This window comes from Adiantum capillus-veneris, chromosome 27, assembly GCF_014529385.1.
Source record: "Adiantum capillus-veneris isolate H3 chromosome 27, ASM1452938v2, whole genome shotgun sequence".
NCBI classification, from domain to species: Eukaryota; Viridiplantae; Streptophyta; class Polypodiopsida; order Polypodiales; family Pteridaceae; genus Adiantum; species Adiantum capillus-veneris.
In genome coordinates, this window is record NC_140957.1 from 66026119 (window position 1) to 66041410 (window position 15292).

Below are 15292 nucleotides of genomic sequence, written 5' to 3' on the forward strand. Positions count from 1 at the left end.
CACATCATAATCTCCTATATAGTAGGAAGGACATCTTTCCCTTGGTTTAAGTAGGGTTGGAAAAAGTGCTACCAAGTTTAGACGTACAATCTGGGTAAGTCAAAAAGTTTTTTTTTTTTTTTTTTTTTGTGAGCAAAACTCACAATGGTGAGTAGATATATCAACAAAACCATAAAACCCCATGAGGGATTTGGTGGCCAGTTCCATTATGTGCTCTATTATCTGTGCGGCCTTTCGACATGGAACTGGTGTGTGGCAGATGCTTCTCCATGGTGGCAATGAATCATCTCATGGGTTGGGGCTTGAACCCCCATATGACATGTTTGTTTGCAACGAGTGCTGGTGCTTCTCGAGGACTTGATGTTGGTGCTAGGCTCCCAATAAAAGCATGTGCTTTGGGTCTTTGGTTCGGTTTTTCTATTGCGAGGTAATGGAGCTTGCATGCTCCCCCCTTATGTGGCTATTACTATTGATATGTGATTGAACTTTATTTGGTCAGATGGCTCCCTTATTCACCAAGGGGTTTCATGTGGTCTAATGTGGTTCTGATAGTCTTGGGGTGGCTGGCCTATTAGCCATGGATCTTGTCGTATGTCTTTTTGGGTATTCATTATCATGTCATGGCTCAATCCGAGAATGGATTGTAAGTCAAAAAGATTTTAAAGAAGAAGACACATCACTGTCACCCATGAATGCTACACTATGTAATTATAAAACTTTTCATATCTAAGAGTGGAATTGTCAAAAGATGAGGTCCCCAAAGCTTCAAGTTTCAAGAGATGGGTTGGATTACTTTAATATCAAGAATGTGATGGACCCTTCCATCTATGTTGCTCTATAGATGCCTTACTTACTTGCATCTCTATCTATGTTTTCAGCACAAGTATGGTAATAATGTATAACATCACCTAATCACAACAACACATATGTAACCACATAAATTTGATAAGGATTCAACCAAGAATTTACAAAACAAAAACGAGATATTTATGAGCCCAAATGAGTTTGAAATAGATTGGAAAGTCTCTATGAGCTTGATGGTACTCTCTCTCTCTCTCTCTCTCTCTCTCACACACACACACACACACACACACACTCTTTTACATAGGCGATGCAATGGTTTCTCTCTCAAAAATAAATAAATAAAATAAATTATAGGTCTCTCTCTCTCTCTCTCTCTCTCTCTCTCATGGTCAATAGCATGGATAACAATCCCTTCATTTGCATGCATGTCCTCAAAGCAAGATAGCCACCGAGTAGATGTATAGATAGGCAAGTTTCTTCTTTTTCTCAATCACTGTAAAGAAATAGAAACTTGCACAAGTTTTTAAAAAACATCAACATTGGTCTTGAAAAAAGCCCCTTGAAAAAATAAGCCAAATATATCTTCAAAAATCAAATTTTCATTAAATAACAAAATCTCCACTAAAATTATCTTTTTCTTATTATATGCATTTAAACTGGTATATTTATTATATGTAGAGGAGAAGGTCTTCTGCTCGATGCCCCCTCGCGTAGAGGGTCCTGTCGTTGATCTATCGCAAGACACCCGCAGTGGAACCTCGTTGGGTGGGGGCCCCTTTCGGAGGGTCGTGTAAGGCCTTGCACAGTGTTTGCAATTGGTGCAACTTTCTTTGCTCGTGTGCTACTCACGTCGAGGGTTTGTCGATGGCTTGTTGATGGGGTTTGCTTTGGAAGGGGGGCAACCAGCTACCCCATCCCTCTCTGTTGGCGTTTGTGGTGCTGATATGGGCTAAGTTTCTCTACTTGGGGGAGAACTTCCCTCCTAGTTCCAATCGGAAGGCAACAAAGGCCAGTGGTTCGTGTTGGCAGTTTGGAAAGGTGCAGGTTTATGGCATGAACTTCTCTAGTGGTACCAAACAACAATGGATTGTAAGGTGGTGATCACCCTCTTGGTTGTTGCTCTGATGTTCCTCCGTCATAGCATCTCAGGGGCCCTTACGATGGTGCTTAGATCACCTTGGAAGCCTGCATGTAGAAATCTGTTCGAATACTTGGTGATTAGCACAACTCGATCATGGTGGAGTGGCTTCACCTTAGCTCTGGTATGCCAGCTTGTACCTCATTTGACGTGTTGCTTGATCTGGTCCTTTTTTTGTGCTCTTGCTAATGCATGATCTGGGCGGCATGGCATTTCTTGTGAGAAGAGGGATGGTTTGGTGGCTCCCAACTACATATTAGCAAAATTTGGTCCTTGCTGGAATGTATCGGCAATAGAGTCTACTCTTTGTTGGTCTTTGGATGTGTGGGTTTCAAGCTTCCGTATAAAAATCTTGTTTATGGATTGTTGTAGTTGCTCACTAGGTACGTTAAGTGATGGTAGTTTGTGACGGGTGTGACGCCATGGCTCATTTTGAGCATGGCTATTATCGTAAAGTTTTTGGCTTTTAATACATTCTATACTCACAATTTGTGAGTTTTGAAAAACAAAAGTCTTTGACTTTAATTGTCAAAAGGCCTTTTTATTTACTACAAACACCAACACCAACAAAACCCCAAACGCCCCCCCCCCCCCCCCCCCCCCCAAAACCACAAAAAAAAAACACACACACACACACACACACATAAAAACAAAACCACACCACAAAAAAAACTCACAATTTGTGAGTGAGAATTGTATTTAAAGCCAAAAAATTACATAGCAAGCCATGCTCACATCAATCCATGGCATCAACTTAAGCCACAGCTCCAAACCCAATTCCCATACATCAACTGACATTAGGAGCCACCATGAGGCAGATAGCATAACTGACTGGGAAAAAAAAAAAAGTGATGGATAAGTTGAATTTGTCTCATGGTCATTACCTACAAACTTTAATTTATCCTTCACTTTTGCATTATAAATCTTACCCTTCTAAGATTCTTTTTGAAGTGAACCAATGAGTATGGAGGGCCTCTTTTTCCTGGAAAATTTTAAGCTCCATTAACTATCTACTAGTATGTGACCCGCGTGTTGCTGCGGCTAAGAAGAAGCAATTGTGGCACTCTCCTCTCTCACCTTCTCCCAAAGGTGACAACGTGTACATATATACAGTAATATGTGACCCGTACATTGTTGTGGTCGTGAAGAAGTAATTGTGGCACTCTCCTCCCTCATCTTCTTTGAAAGTGGCAACATACATCACACACACACACACACACACACACACACACACACACACACACACACATGTATGTGCATTGACAACGGCCTAGCCATGATTTTAGAAGACGATTCACACAATCGAATGCACTCTTGTCAAATCTGATAATGGGATTTTCACAAACCTACCGTCTTTACCAACTCTCTCTCTCTCTCTCTCTCTCTCTCTCTCTCTCTCTCTCTCTCTCCCCTTCGCCCCCTTGACAAACTTGAACTACATTTGGAGTTGGTATGTGGATGGATTAACTTTGCCATAAGCAAGCGAGTCCCTCTCTATTTGTTGAAACATACTTAACCTTCTAGTTTTTCTTAGTCTCTCTCTCATGTACGCATGTCTCATGTACGTGTGCGTACACACACTCATCGCAATAATCAACAACTCAGTGGGGGAGGGGAGGGGAGGGGGGTAGCACAATTGCTCGTGACTCGTGGAGGTGTCAATTTTTCAAGAACTTTAAGACAGAGTATATGAGTGCTTCTTTAGAATAATTTTTTAAAATTTTAAAATATAAAATTACACAATTTGTTAAAATAATATCAATATTGATCTTGAAAATTTTCCCTTTTAAAAAATCCAAATATATCTTCAAAAGCCAAATTTGCATTCAAAGAAAAATCCCCCTCAAATTTATCTTTTTTCTATTATTTACTCTAGTAGAGTAGAAAGTCTTTGGTAAAAAAAAAAACAAAGTAAGTTTTTTGATTTTTCATTGTCAAAAGGCTTTTCATTCATAGAGTCTTACCCTTCACTTATATATATATATATATATATATATATATATATATATATATATATATATATATATATATATATATATATATATATATATATATATATATGTGTATGTATGTGTGTGTGTGTCTGTGTGTGTATGTATATATGTATACATATATATGGAAATATTTAAAGAGAGAGAGAGAGAGAGAGAGAGAGAGAGAGAGAGAGAGAGAGAGAGAGAGTTTTTGCAGAGTGTGGTCTTGGTGGAACGGCCTATCTTTCAAGGTTGTTGTCATCCTCTCTCCATTTAGCTTACCATGGAATTTTACTATCTTTAGGAGAGGCTTTTCTTGTAGTTTTTGGTTTTTTTCATTTGTGCATGTAGCTAGTTGTACTTGGTTCTCACAATTCCAATTTGTTGCTTTAGTTCTCTCAGATTCATCATCATCTGGACATTCTGAGAGATTTTTCAAGTAATACAAATAAGCCTCTTTTGAGAGAGAGAGAGAGAGAGAGAGAGAGAGAGAGCAATTAAAAATTCTTTTTTATTGCCAACACGTAATAGGTTGGTTATCCAAATTCCCTTCTAACGAACAGATTCAGATCCCATATTTATTGAAGGTAGAACTAATCTTCTTCTTCTTCTCCTTCCTCTCTCTCTCTCTCTCTCTCTATTTTCATTTAGTGGTTCTATATCATTTGATCTCTCTCTCTCTCTCTCTCTCTCTATATATATATATATATATATATATGTATATATATATATATATGTCACACACACACAATGTCTCTTTGCTCTCTTCTTCTTGTTGATTGGCTTGCTCTTTTAACTCACACAACCTCTCTCTTCTCTCTTCTTCTCTTTGAATGATGCCCTCCATTCTCTCTCTCTCTCTCTCTCTCACGCACACACACACACACACACATGCATGCATGCTCGTGCATTCATAGTGGCCTACCCATGATCTCAGAAGAAAATTCACACAAGCAAGTGCACTCTTGTCGAATTTGACAATGGCCTTTCCACAAACCTCCTCTCTTTACCAACTCTCTCTCTCTCTCTCTCTCTCTCTCTCTCTCTCTCTCTCTCCCGCCCCCCCCGGTTATAAACTTAAACTACATTTGGACCTGGCATGTGCTTTAACATGTCAACAACACAGTAGCTCTGCCATTGCTATTAGCTGTTGCTTAGATATTCTCTATGATGATTTGATAGAGTCTCACCTGTTGTGCGGTTACTCAAATTCCATGAACTGAATTGTCAACAATCTGGCGGCGCTGCCCTTTCTGAACGTTGAGTTGTCTCAGATCCAACAATGCATTATTGACTTTCCACTCAGGAATGTACAGTAGATGAGCGGCCTAGATTGGCTGCCCCTGACCGTGACCTTGATGGATAGTTCCTTGCTTATAGTGTGCATTGTGGGCCTTCTATTCCAAATTTCCAATATATGGACTATTGAAATTTGAATGGGTCAGAAGAGGAGTGAGTCTTGAGAGAAGAGAAAGATGTTGACAACAATTGAAACTTCAAAAAGCCAAACCCATTCCATGATTGGCAGTCGAGGGTTTCTAGTGAACTTGGCTACCTAAAACAGGCACCCTCATTGTTTTGAGGTTTACCTGTACGGTGTTACTTTATAGTGATTCGGGAGTTCATATTGAATGTTGTATCTTTATTGCCAAGGATTCCTTCCCAGGGGATAAGAAATGGGTATGAGATAGCAGGGGTTTCCCTAGTTACTTCTCTTCTTCCAATTTCGACAGTTCAGAAGACACGCCGGAAGTGGAGTCCTTCTATCATCAGGGCTGGCAAAATACTAGAAAAGTCTCGACTCCGTCAAAAGATTTATCTTTTCCTCCTCCTCCATCATCTTCGGGGCACCGTTATGGGAAGAGGAATTTGGAGGGGACACTCGTGAAATCAAGGATGACAACTCCACTCCAGAAGGGGACAAGGCCAAACCTGAGTTAGGCTTTAACGACATGGTGGACCCCTTGTATAGGGGACCAAAACTGGAGAAAGACACTCCTTCCGGAAAAAAAGGGAATGGTCAGGATACTGGGTCGGGCGAAAATGACCCTGGAGAAAAGGAAGGACTAGGAGGGGTTTCCTGGCTTTGCCCCTTCCCGCTTCCCAAAAAAGAGAATGGCAAGGATGAACCGGAGGATGAGAAAAGGAGCAGTACTAGGTATTGGAAATGTATTTAGTCCTTTGATAAGCCCTCTTGCATGATATCTATGATTATACAAACAATTATTTGGTTCTATTACTCCAGGCTTTGCCTTAACAAAAGCTATTGCCCAGTTTTCTCTGACGATGACCTTTTTGATATTATTTGTATGTCAAGGAAATCCACTTTTGACAAATGTAGACAACTAATGGTTACTTCAGGGTGGCCTTCACTTTGGTCACCCCCCAACTAGGTAACATAATGTTAATGTGTTAGACTCACAGTTCTAGAATGATGGTTTGACTCAATCCCCATTTTTTTAAAAGTAAACCCACTGTGGCATGACGATACATGACAAGGGATCCTAGCTTAGAATGCAATGGATGTATGTGGGTGCGTCCCCATCTACCTACTCCTTTTGCTAGGGATTTGGACATGCAAGGAGAAGGGTCTGTTGCTAGCCCTTATTGACATAGAGCTACTGCCTTGGAAAGAGTTGTTGTCTTCGCTATGTCAACCAGATAAAAATGTGAAGGAGAAAATATTGAATATAATCAAATTTGATCCTCACTCAAAAACTTGCAAGGAGCATAGTGGGTATATGCGCACACGCACACAAACACACACACAAAGAGATGGCACACAACTAGGATTGAGGTGGATGTGCTAGTGGTAGAAATTGCAACAAAAACATGTAGGCTACCCTCATTTTGCTTTGTTGAACAAGCCAAACAAGATTGCATGGTGACAATTCGTGTTCCATACCATGTGACTTCTTGGGCTTGAAAGTTTATGAGGGCCCTTACTCTAGTAAGCTTGTCCCTCGTGTTCTAAATAGGTCTTGCTTCTGTGAGCTGCATTATACACACTCATCCCTTTGTCACTACATTTTGACACAAGAATATCATCCACATTAATACTAAAGAGAAGTTCCTAATGGTACATTAGTTGAATCCTTTGTCTCCTTTTGTGCGCTCATTGCCGCACTGTCAAAGCAAGGGCCTTGCCTAACACTGTGTGCGAGCCATAGACGGCTCCAAGCACACAACTAGATTAACTAGTAAGCTCAAAAGAGGGCAATGGTGTGTCACTCACCGCTCTATGCTCCTACCGTGGAGGATTCCTCGCCGCGAAGAAGAAGGAGACGTCGCTACGTCGCGCTCAACCGCTTCACTGCCGTCGTGCCGCCGCAATGCTCGATCGCACTCTCTCTCTCTCTCTCTCTCATATATACACACACACACACATACACACACACACGAGGAGGTGAAGAAGAAGAAGATGGAGATGGAGATGGAGATGGAGCAAGAGCACTCTTCTATTGCACAAATGAGAGAATGAGTGAATTTTAGGTTTAGTTGGCTTTTATATGAGCTCACCCCATTTACACTTGGGCGCCCATGCTTAGCCAAGTAATCCCTTGAATGTCCCAGTTAGAGTGCGCCTCTCATCGGCGATCACTCTTACCCTTTTCCTATTGGTCCGACAAGCCCGGTACCTAACTCTACCAAATACATAATACATGTCCGTCGTAGGTGATAGGGTGTCCGTGAGCCATGAGGGTTAACATGCCCCCTTTCCTGATGTAGATTCCGTCCTCGGAAACTATTGAGTTGAAGCTCGTTCGTCGAGGTGGAAGAGCATTTGAGATGAATGTCCTTATCCTTCTTCAGTCACTGCAAAATCAAACAACATTGGCACAGTAATTGCATTCTCATAAGTGATTAAAAAGCATATGCAGTTTTAGGTAGACAAATTGATTGGTAAAAGAATTTCAAACAATTTGTCAGCAATGAACATTAAATTGCAATGTAATCAAATGCATAAACAGATATAAAGGTAAAAAATTAAACAAGTCTGGGGTCGCTAATTTGACGGTCGAAAGGCACTAGAGATCGAATATTAATACCATGGGTAAGCTTCTTAATTTTCTGTGGTCAATTAAGTTGTTTAATCGCGAGAGCCAAGAATTCATGTTCGAGGGCTGACTAGAGGCTATATCTAGAAGACCTTGTAGTTAAGCTACCATAAAAGGAATTTCTCATGAAATCATCGCCTGACTGATTACTTTTTCTTTGACCCCCCAAAGTCTTTTCACAGTGATTCAATTTTGATGTGTGTGCTTATTTTGTATGCCTTGGGTTTTTTGCTTTTCAAGTAAAAGCACCCATACTGGGAACCTTTAGGGCTCTAGTACCATAGGCAATACATGTGAGTGAAGTACCAAATCAAGCTGAGATTTCTCTTCCAGCTTAAGATTTTACAGTGTGGCACTTTGATTTTTTGTTTGTTCATTTTCAACATTTTAATTTTGTAACTTTGGGGGGTCATATAACACTGATACACCTCCCCAGGCTCATCACACTAGTAAACTCCCTTTATAATACTTAAGCTAAAGGTCAACAGGGTCAAGCCCACTAGAAAGCCCTAGTACATTTCACACAATGCTGCCTAAATCGGATTAAGAACCTAAGTAACCATTAATTATTAGGAAGGCATTCCCCATGGTATTAAGAGAAGATCTCTAACACCTAACTTGGTCAAACTAGCTTAGTCAGACTGCTTGATTTTTAAACCTTGACAAGTGATTATGCCAAAAAATTACATTGAATTAAATGTTTGATACTAAGCAAATGCGGTGAATATTAGGCTACCAATCATAATTAAAGCAGACAATCATAGATGCAAAAAAGATAAGGGGCAATGCTAATGGACAAGAAACACCTGTTTGTGTCGATGGTTGCGCTTGATTTGAAGAGTGAGTCGAGATAAAGATTCCATGAAGGTCCAAATCCTATCAATAGCAACACGCTCCTGTACACACTAGGAAACAAAAGGAATACGTCCAAGAGGCACATTAGTGGGAAAAGGTACCAACACTTATTGAACACAACAAAAAACATAAGGAACCCTAACCTAATTATTTGCACTCCCCTAGAGAGTCAAGGGAATAGGATATTGTAGAGGTTGAGGGGAAACCCTAAGGCTAAACCCCTATCCTCGTCGTCGAAATAAACAAAGTCATCATCCATGAGACCATATGTGCCATCCGTGTAGTCATGTAAATTTTCTTCTTCATCATAGGTGCCCATGTTTACTAAGAAGGTCACTAGACGCCTATAGTCATCTTGGTCAAAAGGGTAGGCTTGTGCAATGGGAGAAACGCTCTCTACTAAGTATGGATCAGACGTGGTCAAGAGACGTATCAACCATTCTAACTCCTCAAAATTTCTCTCACATGCTAGCGTACCTATCAAATCCCATTCACATGCAAGCACTTGATAGACCATGTGAAATATTTGTGAAAAGTAACGAGGGTACCTCTCACCCAAGGCAGGAGTGGATGACTCTAGCGTACTAGCCATATCTGTACACGCAAATAGATGATGGTTAGAGTGCAAATATTACAAGGGTCGTGTTCTTCTGCATAATTTGTTTTTATGATTTGTGTTATGGCTCTTGCTCTTTTACTTTTTTATCTTGTTTTTGTGAGTATAAGGCTTTATATATACATTCCCTAAGATTGGAGATTAAGAGGTCAGGGAGAAAGGTTGAGAGGGAAGCAAGTGAATGATGGATGTCCACAAACACTCCCCCCTTCCTTGGGTAGATCATACCGTTTGAAATGATGTCGTCACCCTTTGAAACCAATTGTTCCAGTTGGTAATAGGTGAGGATTTTTGCCAGTAGTTTTCTATTACCCTAGGTGCCTCGTCAAGTTGCAAGGGTGGTAAGGTACTCTCCCAGGATCGAAACTTGAAGTGGTTCATCAGGTGATTCTTGAACACTGGGAGGTGTGGATTCTTTTGTAGCTTCATGGAGGTCCACTACTATAGATGGAGGCTGTGTAGAAGCTTTTACCTCTATGGATGTATTACATGAGGAGCTAGAAGCTTCATGGAACTGCCCCCTTCCTGAGCTAGGTGGAATAAATTGGTTTTGCCTTGGAGCCCAAACTAGCTCTGGACTAGGTGTGTAGCATTCTGTGATCTTTCCCTTCCCACGGTCTGCCATTGGCTTTAGCGTTACACTGTTTGACTCATATGGGTTTGTTGTCGATAGGGAAGGACACATTTTACGTTTAGGTACCCAAATTTGCTCATTTCCATCATAGTAGCCTTGGGCTTCTAATAGTTGTTTTGGAATCCATCGTGATTTGGTCTTGACTCTCCTAGGGCGCGCTCTTGGTTTTCCGGGGAAATTTTTTCTTGGAATGGATGGGAGGGTTGAGGTAGTTGGAAGTAAGGCCTTGGGGACCCATTGATATGTACTCTTAGGTCGTGCAGGTTGAGTACTTGCAATATTACTGCTTGCTGCAACTACAAGTGTTGAAGTGCTAGGTTCATGGGTAGCTGGCAAAGACGAGTTAACCACCTTGGCTTGTGAATGTTGGCTATCCTTCAACTTTGCTAGAGTTTGCAACGTAGGTGACTTTGCTTGAATGATAGGGGTAAGAGTCGGTGGTCGCGTCGTGACACTACCAATATCCCAATCAATAGTGCATTTGGTTGCCAACTTCCATGTGCGTCCTAGGTTTACGTTGCCTTCCATAGCTCCCGCGGGCATGACTAGAAACCTCTGCACTATGCTTCCATTGTCATAGACAATAGGGGTCTGAAGGACTCCAAGAATAGCAGTTTTCTTTTTATTAATGCCCTTGACTTGCATCGTACTCGGGGATAGGGTCGGTTTCCCTAATTGACACCAAACTCCATAGGATAACAAATTGTGTTTAGCTCCCGTATCTAATAAGGCATTGTATAGTACTTTCCCATAGGGTCTATTTAGCTGAATTGGGTATCGTAGGGGTGGCTCAGATTCTAATGAGTCGTCATCTGTGTCCTCGAAAAATGCTTGCGTGATTCCCAGATTAGCCTCTCGTTGGCGCCTAAGACGTTGTTGTCGTTCTCGAGCCTCAACTCTTGCTTGGATTTTTTAAAGCTCTACTTGTTCCTTGGCAGCCTTCTTTTGATGGATGGCTTGCAACTCTTCCTGGCTTAGAGGATCATAATATCTTTTGAATTTACTCCCATTAAGGAATCCAATGGTTTCAACTCCATCTAGAGTCTCCACACGAATGGTACCTTGCGGGGTAATTTCACACACTCGATATGGTCCCTTACCATCGTATCTCAATTTCTTCTTTTCATTATGTACCCCGTACATAAGAACTTTATCACCAACCTTGATGTCTTTATCCTTTAAATGGCTATCAAACCACTTCTTTCTCCTATCCTTCTCCACTAGAGCATTTCGCACAGCTAATTGCCTTTCTTCATCTAGCCTTTCTAGGATATATAATCGCTCCACTAAGGGGTTACCATCCCAACCTTCTTGAGAAGCTACTCGAAGACTAGGAATGAAAAACTCCCATGGCATAACTGCTGCTTGGCCATACACCATCTTAAACGGTGTGCAATTAATAGCAACTTTATACGCAGTACGATAAGCCCATAAAGCTGATGTAAGCTTTAGGTCCCAATCAGTGCGATGAGCCTCGACTGTCTTTGTCAAAATGGAGATGAGAGTTTTGTTGGTACTCTCAGCTTGGCCATTTGCTTGGGGATAATAGGGTGTAGACTTGTGGTGAGATATCATGAAGTTTGATGTGAGTTCTTTTATTACTTCATTTATAAAATGAGTTCCATTGTCACTCACAAGTTCAAAGGGGCATCCAAAACGTGTGATAATGTTCTCAAAGAGGAACTTAGCTGTTGTTTTTGCATCCGCCTTTCGTGTTGCTTTTGCTTCAGCCCATTTGGTTACATAGTCGGTAGCCACAATGATATATCGTGATTGCGTGTTACGTGCAGCCGGACTAATCGGTCCTACAAAGTCTAAGCCCCACTTTTCAAATGGTTGGGTTACCTTGATGGGATGTAGAGGCATCCTATCCCTTCTTTGTGGCTTGTTGAAGCGTTGGCATTCATCACATCCCTTTGCAAAAAGTGATGCATCCTTAAACAGAGTGGGCCACCAATAGCCTGACTGTAAGATCTTTCGGGCAGTCAACTTTCCTGAAAAGTGACCACCAGCTACGCCCATGTGTGCCTCTTGTAGAATATATAAATACTCATCCTCGCGGGCACAGCGTCTAAGAACATCATCTTTTCCTCTCTTATAGAGAGTTCCAGCCAGTAAGCAATAGGGTTCGCATTCCTTGATTAATTTTCGAGCTATATCTTTTCGCAGTTCTTTGGGTGGAAAACCATTAACTAAGAAGTTAACAATCTTTTCACTCCATTCAGGCATTGTCTCAACAATGAACAAAGGAGTATCAGGCAATTCATCATCAACCCCCGTAGGAGCTTTGCCATTAGGGATACGAGATAAATGATCCGCCATGACATGTTTCCTCCCAGGCCTCACAACAACGGTGAAGTCAAACTCAAGAAGAATTAACAACCATCGTGTAATTCGACCTGTGGAACACGGCTTGTTTACCGAATATAGCAATGCTTGATGATCAACATAAAACACAAACTTGGTAGCAAGAAGGTAATAGCGAAATTTCTTTATTGCGTAAATCATAGCTAGACCTTCGCGCTCTGTAGTAGTGTAGTTCATCTCGGCATCGTTTAATTGGCGACTTGCAAAGCTAATAGGGTAGTCCAATTTATGTTCTCCTGGTTGAGTTAGAACACACCTAATAGCAAAATTTGATGCATTAATATGCACATGAAAAGGTACATTCCAATTGGGTGTTCGCAGGATTGGAGCACTTGTTAGGGCCTTCTTTAATAACTCATAAGATTGATGACATTCTTCCGTCCAGTGAAACTCGATAAGAAGCTTGTACAATGGACGCGCTATCTCGGCAAAGTTTAAAATAAACCTTCGATAATAACCAACATGGCCCATAAATCTTTGAACTCCTTTATAGTTCGTAGGTGGTGGCAAATCGGCAATGGCTTTAATCTTACTCTCATTTGTGGATATCCCGTTCTTGGACACTATATGCCCTAGAATGACTCCATGCTTAACCCAAAATTGGCATTTGAAAGGGTTCAATGAGATGCGATAAAATCTGCACCTTTCAAATATTTTTCGTAGATATAACAAATGCTTCTCCCAAGAAGAATAAACACAAAGGTCGTCTAGGAAAGCTTCACAAAACTCCCTTAGAAATTCTTTAAACGCAGTGTTTATTAATCGTTGGAATGTAGCAGGGGCATTTGTTAAGCCAAAAGCCATAACACGAAATGCAAACACTCCAAACTCTGTGATAAAAGCAGTTTTAGCTTGGTCCTCTAATGCAATTGTGATTTGATTGTAACCAGAGTACCCATCTAAAAAGCTATAAGCTTCCTTGCCCGCAACTCTTTCAAGCACATGTTCTGAATATGGCAAGGGATAATGATCTCTCCTAGTGGCTGCATTAACTTTCTTGAGGTCCACGCACACTCTTAGTTTCCCATTCTTTTTTGGCACCATGACTATTGGAGAAACCCATTCTGAGTGCTCAATAGGGTATATGAATCCACATTTGATAAGTTTTTCAATCTCCTCTTGTACAATTTTGGCGTACTTAGGATTCATTGGATAGGGTGGTTGCTGGACGGGTTTAGCAGTGTTGATCATGGGAATTGTATGTTGCACCACAGAAGGTGGAACGCCCTTCATGTCATGATATGTCCAAGCAAAGATATCCTTGTATTCCTTGAGGAGCTCCTTAAGTACAGCCTCTTCAGTTTCGGTAAGGTCTTGAGCAATAAAGACTGGTTTAGACTCCTCACCTGGTTCTGCTAATTCTATCTCTTTAACTACCGCTGGACCATCATAGACTCCACTGCTTCCATTGGTAGGTATTTGTTGGGCTTTGGCATACACAACCTTTCGCTCCCCCGCGGTATAAGATTTAAAATGTTCAGGAGCCGTATGTAAATCAGCAGGCTCTTGTCCTGACGGAGACCTTTCTTTTAGTTCTGCCTCCTTTTGTTGTTGTGCTAACTCTCGGCTTTGACGTCTTCTTATAGTTCGATTCAATTTCGGCTCTGTAACTTCCAATTGAGCGAGGTCAATGGGTCGCGGGCTGCACCACATGACACTCTGGAGATGTTCACCCCAATTGTCTCCTAGCTTTCGATGAGCATCACATGCCCCTAGATAGCTAAGCCATTCTACAGTAGATCTTTCCTTGTTTATCCTAGCTCTCACATTTGCTTGATATCGTCATCTCTTATATGACCTTTGTTTCTTGTTAAGGTTTTGATTTTGGTAAATGTTTGAACTCGAATCGCTTGATAGTTCTTCGCTTGTATCTTCTTCACTCTCATATAAATTACCATAGATGGTCGTCCTAGACCTTGAGTGTTCAGTTTCTATACTTGGCTCACTCGATGTTTCCTCAGGTTCTGAATCCATTTCTCCCTGAGATTCCGTTTCTGATGTGTATTGGCCTGAAGCTTTGAGGAATCATCGGTTTCACTCTCAGGTAGGTGTGCCTCTTTCTTATCATCGGATGTTACATGCGCTACACCTAACATGTTTACTGGTGCAATGTGTGGTATCTCTTCCCCATCTGGTGTTACCCAGGTTGTTCCTCTAGCTCCCCATGTATCTATAGTTGCCGCTAGGTGTACCCAATCGACATTGTCTGACTCAGCCATTCCGGGTAGGATATCCATATAAGGAGAGTTCTCCCCAATATCCGTGTCTTCGTTACACGTGTAACAATACTGTAATGGAGCTGAGTGAATTGTTGTGTCTGATCGATTATCAATGATGAATTTATTTCCTAGAGGATGCGTTCGACCACTTAAAAGATCAACTCGAATGAGAGTCTTGGAACTGTAAGTAGACGTGGTTTTTGGACCAGTCATGCACCATTTTTGCTTCCCTCATGAATGGACGCTCTAAGATCATCTCAAATGACATAGGATGCTTGGAAAAATCCATAACAATGAAAGTCTGCCTTACCTTGTGTCCCAAGACCTTGATCCTGAGATCCTTAAGCATTCCAATAGGCGTAACAATAGATCCATTAGCCATTTTTACCACTACGCTTGTGGCTTCAAGGTGAGGTCGCCCCATAGACTCCCAACAACTCTTTGTCACCATGCTGACTCCCGCACCACCGTCAAGGACTCCCTTTACAGTTAATCCTTTAGTAGTGATTGGCAGAGTAGCATTAGATTCATCACCTTCAAAGTATTGCCCCAACTTGTTAACGGGTACTTCAATTACAGATTCATGTCCCGCTAGGTCAGATGGTGGTGCTAAATGTTCCTCATCATT